Consider the following 20,101-nt stretch of genomic DNA (forward strand, 5'->3'; position numbering starts at 1 on the left):
TATAAAGAGTCTCAATCACCATGAGCCAACCCTCAAGTGTAAACATACAGTTGTTTCTTAGAATAGATTCCTATACTAAATTTGACCTCGTAAGCTAGGACAAGCATAGGTGATGCAGTCAGGATGGCCGAGCGGTCTAAGGCGCTGCGTTCAGGTCGCAGTCTCCTCTGGAGGCGTGGGATCGAATCCCACTTCCGACACACTTGTGCTTTTCCTTGCAACTGTATTTTCTGTATGCCCTCTTTATCCGTTTATCTGCCCTTTAACTGCAACACGCAAAAAATTGTTTCACTGCTATTTCAGGTTGCTTTACATTGGTTCCATGGTGTAATGGTTAGCACTCTGGACTCTGAATCCAGTGATCCGAATTCAAATCTCGGTGGGACCTGGTTTTGAGGCATTCCAGGTTGAAAGTCTGTTACAGGGGCCATGATGGTCCAGGGAGACCTTGAGGGGAAGTCATCCAATCCTCCTAAAGGGTGCCATATGATCTCCTTACCTTCTGTTAGCACAGGCCGTACGAGAGTTGTTACACTTAGATTGCCGCATAAACAGTTTGTAGCACTCTTCATTAAAAGGACATTACTCTCGTTGAAATTGCTTACATGACAGTTGTTAAGCTGCAAAAACACATTCCAAAGCAAAGTCCAACACAAGGCCTTTTGAAATAATTGATTTAGGGTATGGGAAAAAAAAAGTAGCTACCTGGCAATCACCACTGAAACAAGAACATTTTCAGTGAATCTCCACACTGCCCTGTACCTCATCACTAGGTTCCACCAAGACTTGAAGTCAGATCACTGGATTCAAAGTCCAGAGTGCTAACCATTAAGCCACGGAACCAGTGGAATCATTACGTCAAGTGTTTTATTTTTTTTTCATTGCAGGACAAAAGTACTGGAAAGTTGCCAGTTGATGGTTGGCTAGCAGACCAAGATGCCAATCTCTCACAAGTCCTTTGATCATGTAGCTTTCACAGCCCCTCAGCATTCAGGTTTGTTGGCCCAATATTGAAACAGATATAAAGAGTCTCAATCACCATGAGCCAACCCTCAAGTGTAAACATACAGTTGTTTCTTAGAATAGATTCCTATACTAAATTTGACCTCGTAAGCTAGGACAAGCATAGGTGATGCAGTCAGGATGGCCGAGCGGTCTAAGGCGCTGCGTTCAGGTCGCAGTCTCCTCTGGAGGCGTGGGATCGAATCCCACTTCTGACACACTTGTGCTTTTCCTTGCAACTGTATTTTCTGTATGCCCTCTTTATCCGTTTATCTGCCCTTTAACTGCAACACGCAAAAAATTGTTTCACTGCTATTTCAGGTTGCTTTACATTGGTTCCATGGTGTAATGGTTAGCACTCTGGACTCTGAATCCAGTGATCCGAATTCAAATCTCGGTGGGACCTGGTTTTGAGGCATTCCAGGTTGAAAGTCTGTTACAGGGGCCATGATGGTCCAGGGAGACCTTGAGGGGAAGTCATCCAATCCTCCTAAAGGGTGCCATATGATCTCCTTACCTTCTGTTAGCACAGGCCGTACGAGAGTTGTTACACTTAGATTGCCGCATAAACAGTTTGTAGCACTCTTCATTAAAAGGACATTACTCTCGTTGAAATTGCTTACAGGACAGTTGTTAAGCTGCAAAAACACATTCCAAAGCAAAGTCCAACACAAGGCCTTTTGAAATAATTGATTTAGGGTATGGGAAAAAAAAAGTAGCTACCTGGCAATCACCACTGAAACAAGAACACTTTCAGTGAATCTCCACACTGCCCTGTACCTCATCACTAGGTTCCACCAAGACTTGAAGTCAGATCACTGGATTTAAAGTCCAGAGTGCTAACCATTAAGCCACGGAACCAGTGGAATCATTACGTCAAGTGTTTTATTTTTTTTTCATTGCAGGACAAAAGTACCGGAAAGTTGCCAGTTGATGGTTGGCTAGCAGACCAAGATGCCAATCTCTCACAAGTCCTTTGATCATGTAGCTTTCACAGCCCCTCAGCATTCAGGTTTGTTGGCCCAATATTGAAACAGATATAAAGAGTCTCAATCACCATGAGCCAACCCTCAAGTGTAAACATACAGTTGTATGCAGGAGCTGCGTTCAGGTCGCAGTCTCCTCTGGAGGCGTGGGTTCGAATCCCACTTCTGACACACTTGTGCTTTTCCTTGCAACTGTATTTTCTTTATGCCCTCTTTATCCGGTTATCTGCCCTTTAACTGCAACACGCAAAAAATTGTTTCACTGCTATTTCAGGTTGCTTTACATTGGTTCCATGGTGTAATGGTTAGCACTCTGGACTCTGAATCCAGCGATCTGAGTTCAAATCTCGGTGGGACCTGGTTTTGAGGCATTCCAGGTTGAAAGTCTGTTACAGGGGCCATGATGGTCCAGGGAGACCAGGGAGACCTTGAGGGGAAGTCATCCAATCCTCCTAAAGGGTGCCATATGATCTCCTTACCTTCTGTTAGCACAGGCCGTACCGTACGAGAGTTGTTACACTTAGATTGCCGCATAAACAGTTTGTAGCACTCTTCATTAAAAGGACATTACTCTCGTTGAAATTGCTTACAGGACAGTTGTTAAGCTGCAAAAACACATTCCAAAGCAAAGTCCAACACAAGGCCTTTCGAAATAATTGATCTAAGGTATGGGAAAAAAAAAGTAGCTACATGGCAATCACCACTGAAACAAGAACATTTTCAGTGAATCTCCACACTGCCCTGTACCACATCACTAGGTTCCACCGAGACTTGAACTCAGATCACTGGATTCAAAGTCCAGAGTGCTAGCCCTTACACCATGGAACCAGTGGAATCATTATGTCAAGTGTTTTTTTTTTTTTTTTCATTGCAGGACAAAAGTACTGGAAAGTTGCCAGTTGATGGTTGGCTAGCAGACCAAGATGCCAATCTCTCACAAGTCCTTTGATCATGTAGCTTTCACAGCCCCTCAGCATTCAGGTTTGTTGGCCCAATATTGAAACAGATATAAAGAGTCTCAATCACCATGAGCCAACCCTCAAGTGTAAACATACAGTTGTTTCTTAGAATAGATTCCTATACTAAATTTGACCTCGTAAGCTAGGACAAGCATAGGTGATGCAGTCAGGATGGCCGAGCGGTCTAAGGCGCTGCGTTCAGGTCGCAGTCTCTTCTGGAGGCGTGGGTTCGAATCCCACTTCTGACACACTTGTGCTTTTCCTTGCAACTGTATTTTCTGTATGCCCTCTTTATCCGTTTATCTGGCCTTTAACTGCAACACGCAAAAAATTGTTTCACTGCTATTTCAGGTTGCTTTACATTGGTTCCATGGTCTAATGGTTAGCACTCTGGACTCTGAATCCAGTGATCCGAATTCAAATCTCGGTGGGACCTGGTTTTGAGGCATTCCAGGTTGAAAGTCTGTTACAGGGGCCATGATGGTCCAGGGAGACCTTGAGGGGAAGTCATCCAATCCTCCTAAAGGGTGCCATATGATCTCCTTACCTTCTGTTAGCACAGGCCGTACGAGAGTTGTTACACTTAGATTGCCGCATAAACAGTTTGTAGCACTCTTCATTAAAAGGACATTACTCTCGTTGAAATTGCTTACAGGACAGTTGTTAAGCTGCAAAAACACATTCCAAAGCAAAGTCCAACACAAGGCCTTTTGAAATAATTGATTTAGGGTATGGGAAAAAAAAAGTAGCTACCTGGCAATCACCACTGAAACAAGAACACTTTCAGTGAATCTCCACACTGCCCTGTACCTCATCACTAGGTTCCACCAAGACTTGAAGTCAGATCACTGGATTTAAAGTCCAGAGTGCTAACCATTAAGCCACGGAACCAGTGGAATCATTACGTCAAGTGTTTTATTTTTTTTTCATTGCAGGACAAAAGTACCGGAAAGTTGCCAGTTGATGGTTGGCTAGCAGACCAAGATGCCAATCTCTCACAAGTCCTTTGATCATGTAGCTTTCACAGCCCCTCAGCATTCAGGTTTGTTGGCCCAATATTGAAACAGATATAAAGAGTCTCAATCACCATGAGCCAACCCTCAAGTGTAAACATACAGTTGTATGCAGGAGCTGCGTTCAGGTCGCAGTCTCCTCTGGAGGCGTGGGTTCGAATCCCACTTCTGACACACTTGTGCTTTTCCTTGCAACTGTATTTTCTGTATGCCCTCTTTATCCGTTTATCTGGCCTTTAACTGCAACACGCAAAAAATTGTTTCACTGCTATTTCAGGTTGCTTTACATTGGTTCCATGGTGTAATGGTTAGCACTCTGGACTCTGAATCCAGTGATCCGAATTCAAATCTCGGTGGGACCTGGTTTTGAGGCATTCCAGGTTGAAAGTCTGTTACAGGGGCCATGATGGTCCAGGGAGACCAGGGAGACCTTGAGGGGAAGTCATCCAATCCTCCTAAAGGGTGCCATATGATCTCCTTACCTTCTGTTAGCACAGGCCGTACGAGAGTTGTTACACTTAGATTGCCGCATAAACAGTTTGTAGCACTCTTCATTAAAAGGACATTACTCTCGTTGAAATTGCTTACATGACAGTTGTTAAGCTGCAAAAACACATTCCAAAGCAAAGTCCAACACAAGGCCTTTTGAAATAATTGATTTAGGGTATGGGAAAAAAAAAGTAGCTACCTGGCAATCACCACTGAAACAAGAACATTTTCAGTGAATCTCCACACTGCCCTGTACCTCATCACTAGGTTCCACCAAGACTTGAAGTCAGATCACTGGATTCAAAGTCCAGAGTGCTAACCATTAAGCCACGGAACCAGTGGAATCATTACGTCAAGTGTTTTATTTTTTTTTCATTGCAGGACAAAAGTACTGGAAAGTTGCCAGTTGATGGTTGGCTAGCAGACCAAGATGCCAATCTCTCACAAGTCCTTTGATCATGTAGCTTTCACAGCCCCTCAGCATTCAGGTTTGTTGGCCCAATATTGAAACAGATATAAAGAGTCTCAATCACCATGAGCCAACCCTCAAGTGTAAACATACAGTTGTTTCTTAGAATAGATTCCTATACTAAATTTGACCTCGTAAGCTAGGACAAGCATAGGTGATGCAGTCAGGATGGCCGAGCGGTCTAAGGCGCTGCGTTCAGGTCGCAGTCTCCTCTGGAGGCGTGGGATCGAATCCCACTTCCGACACACTTGTGCTTTTCCTTGCAACTGTATTTTCTGTATGCCCTCTTTATCCGTTTATCTGCCCTTTAACTGCAACACGCAAAAAATTGTTTCACTGCTATTTCAGGTTGCTTTACATTGGTTCCATGGTGTAATGGTTAGCACTCTGGACTCTGAATCCAGTGATCCGAATTCAAATCTCGGTGGGACCTGGTTTTGAGGCATTCCAGGTTGAAAGTCTGTTACAGGGGCCATGATGGTCCAGGGAGACCTTGAGGGGAAGTCATCCAATCCTCCTAAAGGGTGCCATATGATCTCCTTACCTTCTGTTAGCACAGGCCGTACGAGAGTTGTTACACTTAGATTGCCGCATAAACAGTTTGTAGCACTCTTCATTAAAAGGACATTACTCTCGTTGAAATTGCTTACAGGACAGTTGTTAAGCTGCAAAAACACATTCCAAAGCAAAGTCCAACACAAGGCCTTTTGAAATAATTGATTTAGGGTATGGGAAAAAAAAAGTAGCTACCTGGCAATCACCACTGAAACAAGAACACTTTCAGTGAATCTCCACACTGCCCTGTACCTCATCACTAGGTTCCACCAAGACTTGAAGTCAGATCACTGGATTTAAAGTCCAGAGTGCTAACCATTAAGCCATGGAACCAGTGGAATCATTATGTCAAGTGTTTTTTTTTTTTTTTTCATTGCAGGACAAAAGTACTGGAAAGTTGCCAGTTGATGGTTGGCTAGCAGACCAAGATGCCAATCTCTCACAAGTCCTTTGATCATGTAGCTTTCACAGCCCCTCAGCATTCAGGTTTGTTGGCCCAATATTGAAACAGATATAAAGAGTCTCAATCACCATGAGCCAACCCTCAAGTGTAAACATACAGTTGTATGCAGGAGCTGCGTTCAGGTCGCAGTCTCCTCTGGAGGCGTGGGTTCGAATCCCACTTCTGACACACTTGTGCTTTTCCTTGCAACTGTATTTTCTGTATGCCCTCTTTATCCGTTTATCTGGCCTTTAACTGCAACACGCAAAAAATTGTTTCACTGCTATTTCAGGTTGCTTTACATTGGTTCCATGGTGTAATGGTTAGCACTCTGGACTCTGAATCCAGTGATCCGAATTCAAATCTCGGTGGGACCTGGTTTTGAGGCATTCCAGGTTGAAAGTCTGTTACAGGGGCCATGATGGTCCAGGGAGACCAGGGAGACCTTGAGGGGAAGTCATCCAATCCTCCTAAAGGGTGCCATATGATCTCCTTACCTTCTGTTAGCACAGGCCGTACGAGAGTTGTTACACTTAGATTGCCGCATAAACAGTTTGTAGCACTCTTCATTAAAAGGACATTACTCTCGTTGAAATTGCTTACATGACAGTTGTTAAGCTGCAAAAACACATTCCAAAGCAAAGTCCAACACAAGGCCTTTTGAAATAATTGATTTAGGGTATGGGAAAAAAAAAGTAGCTACCTGGCAATCACCACTGAAACAAGAACATTTTCAGTGAATCTCCACACTGCCCTGTACCTCATCACTAGGTTCCACCAAGACTTGAAGTCAGATCACTGGATTCAAAGTCCAGAGTGCTAACCATTAAGCCACGGAACCAGTGGAATCATTACGTCAAGTGTTTTATTTTTTTTTCATTGCAGGACAAAAGTACTGGAAAGTTGCCAGTTGATGGTTGGCTAGCAGACCAAGATGCCAATCTCTCACAAGTCCTTTGATCATGTAGCTTTCACAGCCCCTCAGCATTCAGGTTTGTTGGCCCAATATTGAAACAGATATAAAGAGTCTCAATCACCATGAGCCAACCCTCAAGTGTAAACATACAGTTGTTTCTTAGAATAGATTCCTATACTAAATTTGACCTCGTAAGCTAGGACAGTCAGGATGGCCGAGCGGTCTAAGGCGCTGCGTTCAGGTCGCAGCCTCCTCTGGAGGCGTGGGTTCGAATCCCACTTCTGACACACTTGTGCTTTTCCTTGCAACTGTATTTTCTGTATGCCCTCTTTATCCGTTTATCTGCCCTTTAACTGCAACACGCAAAAAATTGTTTCACTGCTATTTCAGGTTGCTTTACATTGGTTCCATGGTGTAATGGTTAGCACTCTGGACTCTGAATCCAGCGATCTGAGTTCAAATCTCGGTGGGACCTGGTTTTGAGGCATTCCAGGTTGAAAGTCTGTTACAGGGGCCATGATGGTCCAGGGAGACCTTGAGGGGAAGTCATCCAATCCTCCTAAAGGGTGCCATATGATCTCCTTACCTTCTGTTAGCACAGGCCGTACGAGAGTTGTTACACTTAGATTGCCGCATGAACAGTTTGTAGCACTCTTCATTGAAAGGACATTACTCTTGTTGAAATTGCTTACAGGACAGTTGTTAAGCTGCAAAAACACATTCCAAAGCAAAGTCCAACACAAGGCCTTTTGAAATAATTGATCTAGGGTATGGGAAAAAAAAAGTAGCTACATGGCAATCACCACTGAAACAAGAACATTTTCAGTGAATCTCCACACTGCCCTATACCACATCACTAGGTTCCACCGAGACTTGAACTCAGATCACTGGATTCAAAGTCCAGAGTGCTAGCCATTAAGCCACGGAACCAGTGGAATCATTACGTCAAGTGTTTTATTTTTTTTTCATTGCAGGACAAAAGTACTGGAAAGTTGCCAGTTGATGGTTGGCTAGCAGACCAAGATGCCAATCTCTCACAAGTCCTTTGATCATGTAGCTTTCACAGCCCCTCAGCATTCAGGTTTGTTGGCCCAATATTGAAACAGATATAAAGAGTCTCAATCACCATGAGCCAACCCTCAAGTGTAAACATACAGTTGTTCCATGGTGTAATGGTTAGCACTCTGGACTCTGAATCCAGTGATCCGAATTCAAATCTCGGTGGGACCTGGTTTTGAGGCATTCCAGGTTGAAAGTCTGTTACAGGGGCCATGATGGTCCAGGGAGACCTTGAGGGGAAGTCATCCAATCCTCCTAAAGGGTGCCATATGATCTCCTTACCTTCTGTTAGCACAGGCCGTACGAGAGTTGTTACACTTAGATTGCCGCATAAACAGTTTGTAGCACTCTTCATTAAAAGGACATTACTCTCGTTGAAATTGCTTACAGGACAGTTAAGCTGCAAAAACACAATCCAAAACAAAGTCCAACACAAGGCCTTTTGAAATAATTGATTTAGGGTATGGGGAAAAAAATGTAGCTACATGGCAATCACCACTGAAACAAGAACATTTTCAGTGAATCTCCACACTGCCCTATACCACATCACTAGGTTCCACCGAGACTTGAACTCGGATCACTGGATTCAAAGTCCAGAGTGCTAGCCATTACACCATGGAACCAGTGGAATCATTATGTCAAGTGTTTTTTTTTTTTTTTTCATTGCAGGACAAAAGTACTGGAAAGTTGCCAGTTGATGGTTGGCTAGCAGACCAAGATGCCAATCTCTCACAAGTCCTTTGATCATGTAGCTTTCACAGCCCCTCAGCATTCAGGTTTGTTGGCCCAATATTGAAACAGATATAAAGAGTCTCAATCACCATGAGCCAACCCTCAAGTGTAAACATACAGTTGTTTCTTAGAATAGATTCCTATACTAAATTTGACCTCGTAAGCTAGGACAAGCATAGGTGATGCAGTCAGGATGGCCGAGCGGTCTAAGGCGCTGCATTCAGGTCGCAGTCTCCTCTGGAGGCGTGGGTTCGAATCCCACTTCTGACACACTTGTGCTTTTCCTTGCAACTGTATTTTCTGTATGCCCTCTTTATCCGTTTATCTGCCCTTTAACTGCAACACGCAAAAAATTGTTTCACTGCTATTTCAGGTTGCTTTACATTGGTTCCATGGTGTAATGGTTAGCACTCTGGACTCTGAATCCAGCGATCCGAGTTCAAATCTCGGTGGGACCTGGTTTTGAGGCATTCCAGGTTGAAAGTCTGTTACAGGGGCCATGATGGTCCAGGGAGACCTTGAGGGGAAGTCATCCAATCCTCCTAAAGGGTGCCATATGATCTCCTTACCTTCTGTTAGCACAGGCCGTACGAGAGTTGTTACACTTAGATTGCCGCATAAACAGTTTGTAGCACTCTTCATTAAAAGGACATTACTCTCGTTGAAATTGCTTACAGGACAGTTAAGCTGCAAAAACACAATCCAAAACAAAGTCCAACACAAGGCCTTTTGAAATAATTGATTTAGTGTATGGGGAAAAAAAAGTAGCTACATGGCAATCACCACTGAAACAAGAACATTTTCAGTGAATCTCCACACTGCCCTATACCACATCACTAGGGTCCACCGAGACTTGAACTCCGATCACTGGATTCAAAGTCCAGAGTGCTAGCCATTACACCATGGAACCAGTGGAATCATTATGTCAAGTGTTTTTTTTTTTTTTTTCATTGCAGGACAAAAGTACTGGAAAGTTGCCAGTTGATGGTTGGCTAGCAGACCAAGATGCCAATCTCTCACAAGTCCTTTGATCATGTAGCTTTCACAGCCCCTCAGCATTCAGGTTTGTTGGCCCAATATTGAAACAGATATAAAGAGTCTCAATCACCATGAGCCAACCCTCAAGTGTAAACATACAGTTGTTTCTTAGAATAGATTCCTATACTAAATTTGACCTCGTAAGCTAGGACAAGCATAGGTGATGCAGTCAGGATGGCCGAGCGGTCTAAGGCGCTGCGTTCAGGTCGCAGTCTCCTCTGGAGGCGTGGGTTCGAATCCCACTTCTGACACACTTGTGCTTTTCCTTGCAACTGTATTTTCTTTATGCCCTCTTTATCCGGTTATCTGCCCTTTAACTGCAACACGCAAAAAATTGTTTCACTGCTATTTCAGGTTGCTTTACATTGGTTCCATGGTGTAATGGTTAGCACTCTGGACTCTGAATCCAGCGATCCGAGTTCAAATCTCGGTGGGACCTGGTTTTGAGGCATTCCAGGTTGAAAGTCTGTTACAGGGGCCATGATGGTCCAGGGAGACCAGGGAGACCTTGAGGGGAAGTCATCCAATCCTCCTAAAGGGTGCCATATGATCTCCTTACCTTCTGTTAGCACAGGCCGTACGAGAGTTGTTACACTTAGATTGCCGCATGAACAGTTTGTAGCACTCTTCATTGAAAGGACATTACTCTTGTTGAAATTGCTTACAGGACAGTTGTTAAGCTGCAAAAACACATTCCAAAGCAAAGTCCAACACAAGGCCTTTTGAAATAATTGATCTAGGGTATGGGAAAAAAAAAGTAGCTACATGGCAATCACCACTGAAACAAGAACATTTTCAGTGAATCTCCACACTGCCCTATACCACATCACTAGGTTCCACCGAGACTTGAACTCAGATCACTGGATTCAAAGTCCAGAGTGCTAGCCATTAAGCCACGGAACCAGTGGAATCATTACGTCAAGTGTTTTATTTTTTTTTCATTGCAGGACAAAAGTACTGGAAAGTTGCCAGTTGATGGTTGGCTAGCAGACCAAGATGCCAATCTCTCACAAGTCCTTTGATCATGTAGCTTTCACAGCCCCTCAGCATTCAGGTTTGTTGGCCCAATATTGAAACAGATATAAAGAGTCTCAATCACCATGAGCCAACCCTCAAGTGTAAACATACAGTTGTTCCATGGTGTAATGGTTAGCACTCTGGACTCTGAATCCAGTGATCCGAATTCAAATCTCGGTGGGACCTGGTTTTGAGGCATTCCAGGTTGAAAGTCTGTTACAGGGGCCATGATGGTCCAGGGAGACCTTGAGGGGAAGTCATCCAATCCTCCTAAAGGGTGCCATATGATCTCCTTACCTTCTGTTAGCACAGGCCGTACGAGAGTTGTTACACTTAGATTGCCGCATAAACAGTTTGTAGCACTCTTCATTAAAAGGACATTACTCTCGTTGAAATTGCTTACATGACAGTTGTTAAGCTGCAAAAACACATTCCAAAGCAAAGTCCAACACAAGGCCTTTTGAAATAATTGATTTAGGGTATGGGAAAAAAAAAGTAGCTACCTGGCAATCACCACTGAAACAAGAACATTTTCAGTGAATCTCCACACTGCCCTGTACCTCATCACTAGGTTCCACCAAGACTTGAAGTCGGATCACTGGATTCAAAGTCCAGAGTGCTAACCATTAAGCCACGGAACCAGTGGAATCATTACGTCAAGTGTTTTATTTTTTTTTCATTGCAGGACAAAAGTACTGGAAAGTTGCCAGTTGATGGTTGGCTAGCAGACCAAGATGCCAATCTCTCACAAGTCCTTTGATCATGTAGCTTTCACAGCCCCTCAGCATTCAGGTTTGTTGGCCCAATATTGAAACAGATATAAAGAGTCTCAATCACCATGAGCCAACCCTCAAGTGTAAACATACAGTTGTTTCTTAGAATAGATTCCTATACTAAATTTGACCTCGTAAGCTAGGACAAGCATAGGTGATGCAGTCAGGATGGCCGAGCGGTCTAAGGCGCTGCGTTCAGGTCGCAGTCTCCTCTGGAGGCGTGGGATCGAATCCCACTTCCGACACACTTGTGCTTTTCCTTGCAACTGTATTTTCTGTATGCCCTCTTTATCCGTTTATCTGCCCTTTAACTGCAACACGCAAAAAATTGTTTCACTGCTATTTCAGGTTGCTTTACATTGGTTCCATGGTGTAATGGTTAGCACTCTGGACTCTGAATCCAGTGATCCGAATTCAAATCTCGGTGGGACCTGGTTTTGAGGCATTCCAGGTTGAAAGTCTGTTACAGGGGCCATGATGGTCCAGGGAGACCTTGAGGGGAAGTCATCCAATCCTCCTAAAGGGTGCCATATGATCTCCTTACCTTCTGTTAGCACAGGCCGTACGAGAGTTGTTACACTTAGATTGCTGCATAAACAGTTTGTAGCACTCTTCATTAAAAGGACATTACTCTCGTTGAAATTGCTTACAGGACAGTTGTTAAGCTGCAAAAACACATTCCAAAGCAAAGTCCAACACAAGGCCTTTTGAAATAATTGATTTAGGGTATGGGAAAAAAAAAGTAGCTACCTGGCAATCACCACTGAAACAAGAACATTTTCAGTGAATCTCCACACTGCCCTGTACCTCATCACTAGGTTCCACCAAGACTTGAAGTCAGATCACTGGATTCAAAGTCCAGAGTGCTAACCATTAAGCCACGGAACCAGTGGAATCATTACGTCAAGTGTTTTATTTTTTTTTCATTGCAGGACAAAAGTACTGGAAAGTTGCCAGTTGATGGTTGGCTAGCAGACCAAGATGCCAATCTCTCACAAGTCCTTTGATCATGTAGCTTTCACAGCCCCTCAGCATTCAGGTTTGTTGGCCCAATATTGAAACAGATATAAAGAGTCTCAATCACCATGAGCCAACCCTCAAGTGTAAACATACAGTTGTTTCTTAGAATAGATTCCTATACTAAATTTGACCTCGTAAGCTAGGACAAGCATAGGTGATGCAGTCAGGATGGCCGAGCGGTCTAAGGCGCTGCGTTCAGGTCGCAGTCTCCTCTGGAGGCGTGGGTTCGAATCCCAGTTCTGACACACTTGTGCTTTTCCTTGCAACTGTATTTTCTTTATGCCCTCTTTATCCGTTTATCTGCCCTTTAACTGCAACACGCAAAAAATTGTTTCACTGCTATTTCAGGTTGCTTTACATTGGTTCCATGGTGTAATGGTTAGCACTCTGGACTCTGAATCCAGCGATCCGAGTTCAAATCTCGGTGGGACCTGGTTTTGAGGCATTCCAGGTTGAAAGTCTGTTACAGGGGCCATGATGGTCCAGGGAGACCAGGGAGACCTTGAGGGGAAGTCATCCAATCCTCCTAAAGGGTGCCATATGATCTCCTTACCTTCTGTTAGCACAGGCCGTACGAGAGTTGTTACACTTAGATTGCCGCATAAACAGTTTGTAGCACTCTTCATTAAAAGGACATTACTCTCGTTGAAATTGCTTACAGGACAGTTAAGCTGCAAAAACACAATCCAAAACAAAGTCCAACACAAGGCCTTTTGAAATAATTGATTTAGGGTATGGGGAAAAAAATGTAGCTACATGGCAATCACCACTGAAACAAGAACATTTTCAGTGAATCTCCACACTGCCCTATACCACATCACTAGGTTCCACCGAGACTTGAACTCGAATCACTGGATTCAAAGTCCAGAGTGCTAGCCATTACACCATGGAACCAGTGGAATCATTATGTCAAGTGTATTTTTTTTTTTTTCATTGCAGGACAAAAGTACTGGAAAGTTGCCAGTTGATGGTTGGCTAGCAGACCAAGATGCCAATCTCTCACAAGTCCTTTGATCATGTAGCTTTCACAGCCCCTCAGCATTCAGGTTTGTTGGCCCAATATTGAAACAGATATAAAGAGTCTCAATCACCATGAGCCAACCCTCAAGTGTAAACATACAGTTGTTTCTTAGAATAGATTCCTATACTAAATTTGACCTCGTAAGCTAGGACAAGCATAGGTGATGCAGTCAGGATGGCCGAGCGGTCTAAGGCGCTGCGTTCAGGTCGCAGTCTCCTCTGGAGGCGTGGGTTCGAATTCCACTTCTGACACACTTGTGCTTTTCCTTGCAACTGTATTTTCTGTATGCCCTCTTTATCCGGTTATCTGCCCTTTAACTGCAACACGCAAAAAATTGTTTCACTGCTATTTCAGGTTGCTTTACATTGTTTCCATGGACTCTGGACTCTGAATCCAGCGATCCGAGTTCAAATCTCGGTGGGACCTGGTTTTGAGGCATTCCAGGTTGAAAGTCTGTTACAGGGGCCATGATGGTCCAGGGAGACCAGGGAGACCTTGAGGGGAAGTCATCCAATCCTCCTAAAGGGTGCCATATGATCTCCTTACCTTCTGTTAGCACAGGCCGTACGAGAGTTGTTACACTTAGATTGCCGCATAAACAGTTTGTAGCACTCTTCATTAAAAGGACATTACTCTCGTTGAAATTGCTTACAGGACAGTTGTTAAGCTGCAAAAACACATTCCAAAGCAAAGTCCAACACAAGGCCTTTTGAAATAATTGATTTAGGGTATGGGAAAAAAAAAGTAGCTACCTGGCAATCACCACTGAAACAAGAACATTTTCAGTGAATCTCCACACTGCCCTGTACCTCATCACTAGGTTCCACCAAGACTTGAAGTCAGATCACTGGATTCAAAGTCCAGAGTGCTAACCATTACACCACGGAACCAGTGGATTCGTTACGACAAGTGTTTTATTTTTTTTTTTCATTGCAGGACAAAAGTACTGGAAAGTTGCCAGTTGATGGTTGGCTAGCAGACCAAGATGCCAATCTCTCACAAGTCCTTTGATCATGTAGCTTTCACAGCCCCTCAGCATTCAGGTTTGTTGGCCCAATATTAAAACAGATATAAAGAGTCTCAATCACCATGAGCCAACCCTCAAGTGTAAACATACAGTTGTTTCTTAGAATAGATTCCTATACTAAATTTGACCTCGTAAGCTAGGACAAGCATACGTGATGCAGTCAGGATGGCCGAGCGGTCTAAGGCGCTGCGTTCAGGTCGCAGTCTCCTCTGGAGGCGTGGGTTCGAATCCCACTTCTGACACACTTGTGCTTTTCCTTGCAACTGTATTTTCTTTATGCCCTCTTTATCCGTTTATCTGCCCTTTAACTGCAACACGCAAAAAATTGTTTCACTGCTATTTCAGGTTGCTTTACATTGGTTCCATGGTGTAATGGTTAGCACTCTGGACTCTGAATCCAGCGATCCGAGTTCAAATCTCGATGGGACCTGGTTTTGAGGCATTCCAGGTTGAAAGTCTGTTACAGGGGCCATGATGGTCCAAGGAGACCAGGGAGACCTTGAGGGGAAGTCATCCAATCCTCCTAAAGGGTGCCATATGATCTCCTTACCTTCTGTTAGCACAGGCCGTACGAGAGTTGTTACACTTAGATTGCCGCATAAACAGTTTGTAGCACTCTTCATTAAAAGGACATTACTCTCGTTGAAATTGCTTACAGGACAGTTAAGCTGCAAAAACACAATCCAAAACAAAGTCCAACACAAGGCCTTTTGAAATAATTGATTTAGGGTATGGGGAAAAAAAAGAAGCTACATGGCAATTACCACTGAAACAAGAACATTTTCAGTGAATCTCCACACTGCCCTATACCACATCACTAGGTTCCACCAAGACTTGAAGTCAGATCACTGGATTCAAAGTCCAGAGTGCTAGCCATTACACCATGGAACCAGTGGAACCATTACATCAAGTGTTTTATTTATTTTTTTCATTGCAGGACAAAAGTACTGGAAAGTTGCCAGTTGATGGTTGGCTAGCAGACCAAGATGCCAATCTCTCACAAGTCCTTTGATCATGTAGCTTTCACAGCCCCTCAGCATTCAGGTTTGTTGGCCCAATATTGAAACAGATATAAAGAGTCTCAATCACCATGAGCCAACCCTCAAGTGTAAACATACAGTTGTTTCTTAGAATAGATTCCTATACTAAATTTGACCTCGTAAGCTAGGACAAGCATAGGTGATGCAGTCAGGATGGCCGAGCGGTCTAAGGCGCTGCGTTCAGGTCGCAGTCTCCTCTGGAGGCGTGGGTTCGAATTCCACTTCTGACACACTTGTGCTTTTCCTTGCAACTGTATTTTCTTTATGCCCTCTTTATCCGTTTATCTGCCCTTTAACTGCAACACGCAAAAAATTGTTTCACTGCTATTTCAGGTTGCTTTACATTGGTTCCATGGTGTAATGGTTAGCACTCTGGACTCTGAATCCAGCGATCTGAGTTCAAATCTCGATGGGACCTGGTTTTGAGGCATTCCAGGTTGAAAGTCTGTTACAGGGGCCATGATGGTCCAAGGAGACCAGGGAGACCTTGAGGGGAAGTCATCCAATCCTCCTAAAGGGTGCCATATGATCTCCTTACCTTCTGTTAGCACAGGCCGTACGAGAGTTGTTACACTTAGATTGCCGCATAAACAGTTTGTAGCACTCTTCATTAAAAGGACATTACTCTCGTTGAAATTGCTTACAGGACAGTTAAGCTGCAAAAACACAATCCAAAACAAAGTCCAACACAAGGCCTTTTGAAATAATTGATTTAGGGTATGGGGGAAAAAAAGAAGCTACATGGCAATCACCACTGAAACAAGAACATTTTCAGTGAATCTCCACACTGCCCTGTACCACATCACTAGGTTCCACCGAGACTTGAAGTCAAATCACTGGATTCAAAGTCCAGAGTGCTAGCCATTACACCATGGAACCAGTGGAACCATTACATCAAGTGTTTTATTTATTTTTTTCATTGCAGGACAAAAGTACTGGAAAGTTGCCAGTTGATGGTTGGCTAGCAGACCAAGATGCCAATCTCTCACAAGTCCTTTGATCATGTAGCTTTCACAGCCCCTCAGCATTCAGGTTTGTTGGCCCAATATTGAAACAGATATAAAGAGTCTCAATCACCATGAGCCAACCCTCAAGTGTAAACATACAGTTGTTTCTTAGAATAGATTCCTATACTAAATTTGACCTCATAAGCTAGGACAAGCATAGGTGATGCAGTCAGGATGGCCGAGCGGTCTAAGGCGCTGCGTTCAGGTCGCAGTCTCCTCTGGAGGCGTGGGTTCGAATTCCACTTCTGACACACTTGTGCTTTTCCTTGCAACTGTATTTTCTTTATGCCCTCTTTATCCGTTTATCTGCCCTTTAACTGCAACACGCAAAAAATTGTTTCACTGCTATTTCAGGTTGCTTTACATTGGTTCCATGGTGTAATGGTTAGCACTCTGGACTCTGAATCCAGCGATCTGAGTTCAAATCTCGATGGGACCTGGTTTTGAGGCATTCCAGGTTGAAAGTCTGTTACAGGGGCCATGATGGTCCAAGGAGACCAGGGAGACCTTGAGGGGAAGTCATCCAATCCTCCTAAAGGGTGCCATATGATCTCCTTACCTTCTGTTAGCACAGGCCGTACGAGAGTTGTTACACTTAGATTGCCGCATAAACAGTTTGTAGCACTCTTCATTAAAAGGACATTACTCTCGTTGAAATTGCTTACAGGACAGTTAAGCTGCAAAAACACAATCCAAAACAAAGTCCAACACAAGGCCTTTTGAAATAATTGATTTAGGGTATGGGGGAAAAAAAGAAGCTACATGGCAATCACCACTGAAACAAGAACATTTTCAGTGAATCTCCACACTGCCCTGTACCTCATCACTAGGTTCCACCAAGACTTGAAGTCAGATCACTGGATTCAAAGTCCAGAGTGCTAACCATTACACCACGCAACCAGTGGATTCATTACGTCAAGTGTTTTATTTATTTTTTTCATTGCAGGACAAAAGTACTGGAAAGTTGCCAGTTGATGGTTGGCTAGCAGACCAAGATGCCAATCTCTCACAAGTCCTTTGATCATGTAGCTTTCACAGCCCCTCAGCATTCAGGTTTGTTGGCCCAATATTGAAACAGATATAAAGAGTCTCAATCACCATGAGCCAACCCTCAAGTGTAAACATACAGTTGTTTCTTAGAATAGATTCCTATACTAAATTTGACCTCGTAAGCTAGGACAAGCATAGGTGATGCAGTCAGGATGGCCGAGCGGTCTAAGGCGCTGCGTTCAGGTCGCAGTCTCCTCTGGAGGCGTGGGTTCGAATCCCACTTCTGACACACTTGTGCTTTTCCTTGCAACTGTATTTTCTGTATGCCCTCTTTATCCGTTTATCTGCCCTTTAACTGCAACACGCAAAAAATTGTTTCACTGCTATTTCAGGTTGCGTTACATTGGTTCCATGGTGTAATGGTTAGCACTCTGGACTCTGAATCCAGCGATCCGAGTTCAAATCTCGGTGGGACCTGGTTTTGAGGCATTCCAGGTTGAAAGTCTGTTACAGGGGCCATGATTGTCCAGGGAGACCAGAAATAATAGATTTAGGTTATGGGAAAAAAAGAAGCTATATGGCAATCACCACAGAAACAAGATTCTTTTCAGTGAATCACCACACTGCCCTGTACCTCATCACTAGGTTCCGCCGAGACTTGAACTCGGATCACTGGATTCAAAGTCCAGAGTGCTAAACATTACGCCATGGAACAAGTGGAATCGTTACGTTAAGAGTTTTTTTTTTTTTCATAGCAGGACAAAAGTACTGGAAAGTTGCCAGTTGATGGTTGGCTAGCAGACCAAGATGCCAAGTCCTTTGTGATCAAGTCCTTTGATCACATAGCTTTCACAGTCCCTCAGCATTCAGGTTTGTTGGTCCAATATTGAAACAGATATAAGTTGTCTCAATCACCATGAGCCATCCCTCAAGTGTAAACATACATATTTCAAAATTCTTTTGAAATAATTGATTTAGGAAAGGGATCCATTGCTATTGTTGTCAGTAAAATCCAAGGATGTTTCAGAAAGCATCAGGTTTTTGCAGAAGAAGAATGGAAACTCACAACTCATACACCTAGCTTCATTTTGCACAAAACTGCAACCTTGACTGGAACCATCTAGCGATCTGATAAGTACAGCAGGGAACCATAAATTTTTTCAATTTAGTAATCATCCATCACCCAGTGACTTTTTAATAGCCTGTTGAAAGAATAAAGCGCTGGCCAGTCCGAGAACATTATATCAGTTGCTTGATCATAAGAGTGCACAGTTGCACAACGCTATGGTCTACAGGCTGGTCAGAGGCCAGAGACAGTCTTGAATGTGTCTGAACATAGAGAATCAATGCTGCAGCTGTACTTCTAGCACTGTATATTCTTGTCATCATGTCCACCTGACATGCAACGACTTGCTGAATAGACATTCCCATTATCATGTTACAGACAACACTTGCAAGAAAAAGTACAACTGTGTCAGAAGTGGGCTTTGAAACCCACGCCTCCAGAGGAGACCGCGACCTGAACACAGCCCCTTAGACCGCTCGGTCACCCTGACTGTATGAGTGCAGCTTGCCCTGTCAAATATAGAATAGGAAACTATTTTAAGACACAAAATATGTGAGGGATGGCTCAGGGTCATTGTGGCACTTTCTATCTGTTCCAAAAGTGGACCAACAAACATGAATGCTGAGGGGCTGTAAAAACTGGGTGATCAAATGACTTATGAGAGATTTGCATCTTGGTCTGCTAGCCAACCATCAACACTGGCATCTTTCCAGCACAGGGAAGTAAATGTTAACAAGCTGATTGCAAACTGGGGGGTCAGTACGAACACTCAGGATGCTCAGATACAGTTTAATTGCCTTTACTGTCTTTCTGACAACACAACAGCACAGTATTGCACCAATGAGGCTTACAGGCGTTGAATCTTCTACTAGGTGCTTACATACGTGTGTGGTCTAAATGAGAAACATAAAAGGATGCCACATAGCATAATCAAACAAAGTAGCACATCTTAATCATACATGACCGTGATGTCACACCAGTAATTACAGGAGATTCTATAAGTACCTTATAACTATGCTATAAGAAAGTATACAATGCATTTTAAGTTAAAACACAAACATAATTCCACTGAAAAGTATACATCAATCACTATCAGCATAGAACTAGCTCCCTTGTACACAGAATACATTGGCTTAATGAGCATTAGCATGCCATGTGCTTGTTAACTTTGCTCAGCATAGCTTATACCTCCAAATAAATAAAAACATAAATGCACAGAACACTCAACAAGTCCTTTTCAGTCTGAACGTATCCAAGTTTACTTACAATTCCTTCAGTGACGCACAACTCACACACAACTCGCACTATTTTGCTCGTAAATCCACTTAGCTCTGAGTTCTGTTGATGCACCTCCTGCTGCGCTCCTTAACTCACTGCCCTCACGTGCTTACCTGCGTTGTATAGTGTAGTTCTGCGTTTCGCCACTAGAGGGCACTGCATCCTCAATTGACAGAATTTCCAACAATATTAATTCAGTGCA

General features: G+C 43.5%; 32 non-coding genes across 32 annotated transcripts; 29 read left to right on the forward strand and 3 right to left on the reverse strand.

Moving 5' to 3' along the window:
* Window positions 1–117: 117 nt before the first annotated feature.
* Window positions 118–200, forward strand: trnal-cag (transfer RNA leucine (anticodon CAG)). The gene has a single exon. It is a non-coding gene; the product is annotated as a tRNA-Leu (tRNA).
* Window positions 201–316: 116 nt separating this feature from the next.
* Window positions 317–388, forward strand: trnaq-cug (transfer RNA glutamine (anticodon CUG)). Its single transcript has one exon. It is a non-coding gene; the product is annotated as a tRNA-Gln (tRNA).
* Window positions 389–1,137: 749 nt separating this feature from the next.
* Window positions 1,138–1,220, forward strand: trnal-cag (transfer RNA leucine (anticodon CAG)). Its single transcript has one exon. It is a non-coding gene; the product is annotated as a tRNA-Leu (tRNA).
* A 116-nt stretch (window positions 1,221–1,336) lies between these two features.
* trnaq-cug (transfer RNA glutamine (anticodon CUG)) lies at window positions 1,337–1,408 on the forward strand. Its single transcript has one exon. It is a non-coding gene; the product is annotated as a tRNA-Gln (tRNA).
* Window positions 1,409–2,275: 867 nt separating this feature from the next.
* Window positions 2,276–2,347, forward strand: trnaq-cug (transfer RNA glutamine (anticodon CUG)). Its single transcript has one exon. It is a non-coding gene; the product is annotated as a tRNA-Gln (tRNA).
* A 397-nt stretch (window positions 2,348–2,744) lies between these two features.
* trnaq-uug (transfer RNA glutamine (anticodon UUG)) lies at window positions 2,745–2,816 on the reverse strand. The gene has a single exon. It is a non-coding gene; the product is annotated as a tRNA-Gln (tRNA).
* A 296-nt stretch (window positions 2,817–3,112) lies between these two features.
* Window positions 3,113–3,195, forward strand: trnal-cag (transfer RNA leucine (anticodon CAG)). Its single transcript has one exon. It is a non-coding gene; the product is annotated as a tRNA-Leu (tRNA).
* A 1,055-nt stretch (window positions 3,196–4,250) lies between these two features.
* On the forward strand, window positions 4,251–4,322 carry trnaq-cug (transfer RNA glutamine (anticodon CUG)). Its single transcript has one exon. It is a non-coding gene; the product is annotated as a tRNA-Gln (tRNA).
* Window positions 4,323–5,080: 758 nt separating this feature from the next.
* On the forward strand, window positions 5,081–5,163 carry trnal-cag (transfer RNA leucine (anticodon CAG)). The gene has a single exon. It is a non-coding gene; the product is annotated as a tRNA-Leu (tRNA).
* Window positions 5,164–5,279: 116 nt separating this feature from the next.
* trnaq-cug (transfer RNA glutamine (anticodon CUG)) lies at window positions 5,280–5,351 on the forward strand. The gene has a single exon. It is a non-coding gene; the product is annotated as a tRNA-Gln (tRNA).
* Window positions 5,352–6,220: 869 nt separating this feature from the next.
* On the forward strand, window positions 6,221–6,292 carry trnaq-cug (transfer RNA glutamine (anticodon CUG)). Its single transcript has one exon. It is a non-coding gene; the product is annotated as a tRNA-Gln (tRNA).
* Window positions 6,293–7,035: 743 nt separating this feature from the next.
* Window positions 7,036–7,118, forward strand: trnal-cag (transfer RNA leucine (anticodon CAG)). Its single transcript has one exon. It is a non-coding gene; the product is annotated as a tRNA-Leu (tRNA).
* A 116-nt stretch (window positions 7,119–7,234) lies between these two features.
* trnaq-cug (transfer RNA glutamine (anticodon CUG)) lies at window positions 7,235–7,306 on the forward strand. The gene has a single exon. It is a non-coding gene; the product is annotated as a tRNA-Gln (tRNA).
* Window positions 7,307–8,441: 1,135 nt separating this feature from the next.
* Window positions 8,442–8,513, reverse strand: trnaq-uug (transfer RNA glutamine (anticodon UUG)). The gene has a single exon. It is a non-coding gene; the product is annotated as a tRNA-Gln (tRNA).
* Window positions 8,514–8,809: 296 nt separating this feature from the next.
* trnal-cag (transfer RNA leucine (anticodon CAG)) lies at window positions 8,810–8,892 on the forward strand. The gene has a single exon. It is a non-coding gene; the product is annotated as a tRNA-Leu (tRNA).
* A 116-nt stretch (window positions 8,893–9,008) lies between these two features.
* trnaq-cug (transfer RNA glutamine (anticodon CUG)) lies at window positions 9,009–9,080 on the forward strand. The gene has a single exon. It is a non-coding gene; the product is annotated as a tRNA-Gln (tRNA).
* A 748-nt stretch (window positions 9,081–9,828) lies between these two features.
* Window positions 9,829–9,911, forward strand: trnal-cag (transfer RNA leucine (anticodon CAG)). The gene has a single exon. It is a non-coding gene; the product is annotated as a tRNA-Leu (tRNA).
* Window positions 9,912–10,027: 116 nt separating this feature from the next.
* On the forward strand, window positions 10,028–10,099 carry trnaq-cug (transfer RNA glutamine (anticodon CUG)). The gene has a single exon. It is a non-coding gene; the product is annotated as a tRNA-Gln (tRNA).
* Window positions 10,100–11,612: 1,513 nt separating this feature from the next.
* trnal-cag (transfer RNA leucine (anticodon CAG)) lies at window positions 11,613–11,695 on the forward strand. Its single transcript has one exon. It is a non-coding gene; the product is annotated as a tRNA-Leu (tRNA).
* A 116-nt stretch (window positions 11,696–11,811) lies between these two features.
* On the forward strand, window positions 11,812–11,883 carry trnaq-cug (transfer RNA glutamine (anticodon CUG)). Its single transcript has one exon. It is a non-coding gene; the product is annotated as a tRNA-Gln (tRNA).
* Window positions 11,884–12,632: 749 nt separating this feature from the next.
* On the forward strand, window positions 12,633–12,715 carry trnal-cag (transfer RNA leucine (anticodon CAG)). The gene has a single exon. It is a non-coding gene; the product is annotated as a tRNA-Leu (tRNA).
* A 116-nt stretch (window positions 12,716–12,831) lies between these two features.
* trnaq-cug (transfer RNA glutamine (anticodon CUG)) lies at window positions 12,832–12,903 on the forward strand. The gene has a single exon. It is a non-coding gene; the product is annotated as a tRNA-Gln (tRNA).
* A 389-nt stretch (window positions 12,904–13,292) lies between these two features.
* Window positions 13,293–13,364, reverse strand: trnaq-uug (transfer RNA glutamine (anticodon UUG)). Its single transcript has one exon. It is a non-coding gene; the product is annotated as a tRNA-Gln (tRNA).
* A 295-nt stretch (window positions 13,365–13,659) lies between these two features.
* trnal-cag (transfer RNA leucine (anticodon CAG)) lies at window positions 13,660–13,742 on the forward strand. Its single transcript has one exon. It is a non-coding gene; the product is annotated as a tRNA-Leu (tRNA).
* A 935-nt stretch (window positions 13,743–14,677) lies between these two features.
* trnal-cag (transfer RNA leucine (anticodon CAG)) lies at window positions 14,678–14,760 on the forward strand. Its single transcript has one exon. It is a non-coding gene; the product is annotated as a tRNA-Leu (tRNA).
* Window positions 14,761–14,876: 116 nt separating this feature from the next.
* trnaq-cug (transfer RNA glutamine (anticodon CUG)) lies at window positions 14,877–14,948 on the forward strand. The gene has a single exon. It is a non-coding gene; the product is annotated as a tRNA-Gln (tRNA).
* Window positions 14,949–15,705: 757 nt separating this feature from the next.
* On the forward strand, window positions 15,706–15,788 carry trnal-cag (transfer RNA leucine (anticodon CAG)). The gene has a single exon. It is a non-coding gene; the product is annotated as a tRNA-Leu (tRNA).
* A 116-nt stretch (window positions 15,789–15,904) lies between these two features.
* trnaq-cug (transfer RNA glutamine (anticodon CUG)) lies at window positions 15,905–15,976 on the forward strand. Its single transcript has one exon. It is a non-coding gene; the product is annotated as a tRNA-Gln (tRNA).
* Window positions 15,977–16,733: 757 nt separating this feature from the next.
* trnal-cag (transfer RNA leucine (anticodon CAG)) lies at window positions 16,734–16,816 on the forward strand. Its single transcript has one exon. It is a non-coding gene; the product is annotated as a tRNA-Leu (tRNA).
* Window positions 16,817–16,932: 116 nt separating this feature from the next.
* On the forward strand, window positions 16,933–17,004 carry trnaq-cug (transfer RNA glutamine (anticodon CUG)). Its single transcript has one exon. It is a non-coding gene; the product is annotated as a tRNA-Gln (tRNA).
* Window positions 17,005–17,761: 757 nt separating this feature from the next.
* Window positions 17,762–17,844, forward strand: trnal-cag (transfer RNA leucine (anticodon CAG)). Its single transcript has one exon. It is a non-coding gene; the product is annotated as a tRNA-Leu (tRNA).
* Window positions 17,845–17,960: 116 nt separating this feature from the next.
* trnaq-cug (transfer RNA glutamine (anticodon CUG)) lies at window positions 17,961–18,032 on the forward strand. The gene has a single exon. It is a non-coding gene; the product is annotated as a tRNA-Gln (tRNA).
* Window positions 18,033–20,101: the final 2,069 nt, after the last annotated feature.

This window comes from Labrus bergylta, chromosome 23 (genome assembly GCF_963930695.1).
Source record: "Labrus bergylta chromosome 23, fLabBer1.1, whole genome shotgun sequence".
Lineage (NCBI taxonomy): Eukaryota > Metazoa > Chordata > Actinopteri > Labriformes > Labridae > Labrus > Labrus bergylta.